The sequence below is a fragment of the Carassius gibelio genome, chromosome B19 (genome assembly GCF_023724105.1).
Source record: "Carassius gibelio isolate Cgi1373 ecotype wild population from Czech Republic chromosome B19, carGib1.2-hapl.c, whole genome shotgun sequence".
Taxonomy (NCBI): Eukaryota; Metazoa; Chordata; class Actinopteri; order Cypriniformes; family Cyprinidae; genus Carassius; species Carassius gibelio.
The window spans coordinates 3,800,980-3,805,601 of NC_068414.1; the positions used below are offsets into that span (position 1 = coordinate 3,800,980).

Here is a 4,622-nt window from a genome sequence, read left to right on the forward strand (position 1 = left end):
TGCAATCAAGTCAACGATATCGCTGTACATGAAGTGTCCCCAGCTCCGCCTGCCAGAAGCGACAGAGGGAAGAAACCAAAACTCGATCGGTGAAAGGATGGAGAAAAAACCCGGTGAGAAACCAGGCTCAGTCGGGGAGACAGTTCTCCCCTTGTCAGACGAAACCAGTAGATCAGCTCCAGGCTGCAGGAATGTCAGACTGTGCAGAAGAATCATCTGTTTCCTGTGGTCTTGTCCAGGTGGTCTTTACAAGGGATTTGTATCTGCGGCTCATCTAGTTGTCACGGTCTCCGCTGTGTTTCTGGGCCATAGAGGTCCTTTCTAGGTGTTGATCCACCATCTTCTCTGGATACGGACTGGATCCGGGTGACTGAAGTGGATACAGACTGGATCTGGTGGCTACGGTGACCTCGGAATAAGGGATTTCTTTAAAAGACTTTTTTTTTTCATATAAGATTTTATCCAACTTTTCAGATAGAGGCATGAGAAAGAGATTGCCTTGATTGGGCTTTTGGTTATTATAGGCACTCTCTGCGTTTGACCACTTCGTGTTTATTTAGCCGGATGGGAAGGCAGCGCTTTCTTGTACGTGACGGGATGCAAATTCTTGAAGGCTCTCTTTAGTGACGGGTCCAAACAAAGATCTCATCTGCTCCTCTAGCCCTATCGGCGACTCGTGCACTTCGAGCCTTCTTAGTGACGGCGCAAGTTGCTGACTGCTGACTGCGTTGGTGGTATAGTGGTGAGCATAGCTGCCTTCCAAGCAGTTGGAGAGAGCAGTGCGCATGTCCTTTGGCTCGGGCTGAAGTCGAAGCAGAACTCCCTCTGTGACCTGTGCCTCCACCCAAAACTTTTGGATGGAATAATTTCGGATGGACCCATCATTAGCTGAAGTCGCATAACACTTGCAACACTACCGGTAGCAGGGGTCATTGTTTGGACTCTTTTTTTTTTTTTTTTTTAATTGCGCTTTAAACAAAAAGTATTGTGTCAATGCAACTGAACAACATTTATTAGGAACACAGTGCGTCAAAAAGCAAAATGACAGTTAAAGGCATTTCGTTATTGAACTCTTTGATGACATCATTCAGCTAAGTTCAGTTTAAATAGTATCTGTGCAATAATTTGCAATCAAGTCAACGATATCGCTGTACATGAAGTGTCCCCAGCTCCGCCTGCCAGAAGCGACAGAGGCAAGAAACCAAAACTCGATCGGTGAAAGGATGGAGAAAAAACCCGGTGAGAAACCAGGCTCAATCGGGGAGACAGTTCTCCCCTTGTCAGACGAAACAGGTAGATCAGCTCCAGGCTGCAGGAATGTCAGACTGTGCAGAAGAATCATCTGTTTCCTGTGGTCTTGTCCAGGTGGTCTTTTCAGGGGATTTGTATCTGCGGCTCATCTAGTTGTCACGGTCTCCGCTGTGTTTCTGGGCCATAGAGGTCCTTTCTAGGTGTTGATCCACCATCTTCTCTGGATACGGACTGGATCCGGGTGACTGAAACGGATACAGACTGGATCTGGTGGCTACGGTGACCTCGGAATAAGGGATTTCTTTAAAAGACTTTTTTTTTCATATAAGATTTTATCCAACTTTTCAGATAGAGGCATGAGAAAGAGATTGCCTTGATTGGGCTTTTGGTTATTATAGGCACTCTCTGCGTTTGACCACTTCGTGTTTATTTAGCCGGATGGGAAGGCAGCGCTTTCTTGTACGTGACGGGATGCAAATTCTTGAAGGCTCTCTTTAGTGACGGGTCCAAACAAAGATCTCATCTGCTCCTCTAGCCCTATCGGCGACTCGTGCACTTCGAGCCTTCTTAGTGACGGCGCAAGTTGCTGACTGCTGACTGCGTTGGTGGTATAGTGGTGAGCATAGCTGCCTTCCAAGCAGTTGGAGAGAGCAGTGCGCATGTCCTTTGGCTCGGGCTGACGTCGAAGCAGAACTCCCTCTGTGACCTGTGCCTCCACCCAAAACTTTTGGATGGAATAATTTCGGATGGACCAATCATTAGCTGAAGTCGCATAACACTTGCAACACTACCCGTAGCAGGGGTCATTGTTTGGACTCTTTTTTTTTTTTTTTTTTTTTTTTTTTTTAATTGCGCTTTAAACAAAAAGTATTGTGTCAATGCAACTGAACAACATTTATTAGGAACACAGTGCGTCAATAAAGCTACTGACTTCCGCCTGCGTTGTTGGTATAGTGGTGAGCATAGCTGCCTTCCAAGCAGTTGACCCGGGTTCGATTCCCGGCCAACGCATGTCCTTTGGCTCGGGCTGATGTCGAAGCAGAACTCCTTCTGTGACCTGCGAATCCAACCAAACATTTTGGATGGATCATTCGGAAGACGAAAAGAACCAGCTCTCCCCGTCGGGGAATCGAACCCCGGTCTTCCGCGTGACAGGCGGAGATACTGTCCACTATACTAACGAGGAGCCGTGCATGCTGCCGTTTCTCCCCCAACTGACGGCACTGCACTGACATAACTAAACAATGCATGGCTTCTTCTGACGCAGACCCAGCCCTAGCACCGTAAAATTTCTGATGGACCCATCATTAGCTGAAGTCGCATAACACTTGGAACACTACCCGTAGCAGGGGTCATTGTTTGGACTCTTTTTTTTTTTTTTTTTTTTTTTTTAATTGCGCTTTAAACAGAAAGTATTGCGTCAATGCAACTGAACAACATTAATTAGGAACACAGTGCGTCAAAAAGCAAAATGACAGTTAAAGGCATTTCGTTATTGAACTCTTTGATGACATCATTCAGCTAAGTTCAGTTTAAATAGTATCTGTGCAATAATTTGCAATCAAGTCAACGATATCGCTGTACATGAAGTGTCCCCAGCTCCGCCTGCCAGAAGCGACAGAGGGAAGAAACCAAAACTCGATCGGTGAAAGGATGGAGAAAAAACCCGGTGAGAAACCAGGCTCAGTCGGGGAGACAGTTCTCCCCTTGTCAGACGAAACCAGTAGATCAGCTCCAGGCTGCAGGAATGTCAGACTGTGCAGAAGAATCATCTGTTTCCTGTGGTCTTGTCCAGGTGGTCTTTACAAGGGATTTGTATCTGCGGCTCATCTAGTTGTCACGGTCTCCGCTGTGTTTCTGGGCCATAGAGGTCCTTTCTAGGTGTTGATCCACCATCTTCTCTGGATACGGACTGGATCCGGGTGACTGAAGCGGATACAGACTGGATCTGGTGGCTACGGTGACCTCGGAATAAGGGATTTCTTTAAAAGACTTTTTTTTTCATATAAGATTTTATCCAACTTTTCAGATAGAGGCATGAGAAAGAGATTGCCTTGATTGGGCTTTTGGTTATTATAGGCACTCTCTGCGTTTGACCACTTCGTGTTTATTTAGCCGGATGGGAAGGCAGCGCTTTCTTGTACGTGACGGGATGCAAATTCTTGAAGGCTCTCTTTAGTGACGGGTCCAAACAAAGATCTCATCTGCTCCTCTAGCCCTATCGGCGACTCGTGCACTTCGAGCCTTCTTAGTGACGGCGCAAGTTGCTGACTGCTGACTGCGTTGGTGGTATAGTGGTGAGCATAGCTGCCTTCCAAGCAGTTGACCCGGATTCGATTCCCGGCCAAAGCATATCCTTTGGCTCGGGCTGACGTCGAAGCAGAACTCCCTCTGTGACCTGTGCCTCCACCCAAAACTTTTGGATGGAATAATTTCGGATGGACCCATCATTAGCTGAAGTCGCATAACACTTGCAACACTACCGGTAGCAGGGGTCATTGTTTGGACTCTTTTTTTTTTTTTAATTGCGCTTTAAACAAAAAGTATTGTGTCAATGCAACTGAACAACATTTATTAGGAACACAGTGCGTCAATAAAGCTACTGACTTCCGCCTGCGTTGGCGGTCTCCGCTGTGTTTCTGGGCCATAGAGGTCCTTTCTAGGTGTTGATCCAACATCTTCTCTGGATACGGACTGGATCCGGGTGACTGAAGCGGATACAGACTGGATCTGGTGGCTACGGTGACCTCGGAATAAGGGATTTCTTTAAAATACTTTTTTTTTCATATAAGATTTTATCCAACTTTTCAGACAGAGGCATGAGAAAGAGATTGCCTTGATTGGGCTTTTGGTTATTATAGGCACTCTCTGCGTTTGACCACTTCGTGTTTATTTAGCCGGATGGGAAGGCAGCGCTTTCTTGTACGTGACGGGATGCAAATTCTTGAAGGCTCTCTTTAGTGACGGGTCCAAACAAAGATCTCATCTGCTCCTCTAGCCCTATCGGCGACTCGTGCACTTCGAGCCTTCTTAGTGACGGCGCAAGTTGCTGACTGCTGACTGCGTTGGTGGTATAGTGGTGAGCATAGCTGCCTTCCAAGCAGTTGACCCGGATTCGATTCCCGGCCAACGCATGTCCTTTGGCTCGGGCTGACGTCGAAGCAGAACTCCCTCTGTGACCTGAGACTCCAACCAAACATTTTGGATGGATCATTCGGAAGACGAAAAGAACCAGCTCTCCCCGTCGGGGAATCGAACCCCGGTCTTCCGCGTGACAGGCGGAGATACTGTCCACTATACTAACGAGGAGCCGTGCATGCTGCCGTTTCTCCCCCAACTGACGGCACTGCACTGACATAACTAAACAATGC

General features: G+C 47.2%; 2 non-coding genes across 2 annotated transcripts; both read right to left on the minus strand.

The window, feature by feature from the left end:
• Positions 1-2,365: 2,365 nt before the first annotated feature.
• trnad-guc (transfer RNA aspartic acid (anticodon GUC)) lies at positions 2,366-2,437 on the minus strand. Its single transcript has one exon. It is a non-coding gene; the product is annotated as a tRNA-Asp (tRNA).
• Positions 2,438-4,488: 2,051 nt separating this feature from the next.
• Positions 4,489-4,560, minus strand: trnad-guc (transfer RNA aspartic acid (anticodon GUC)). The gene has a single exon. It is a non-coding gene; the product is annotated as a tRNA-Asp (tRNA).
• Between the last annotated feature and the right edge of the window lie 62 nt (positions 4,561-4,622).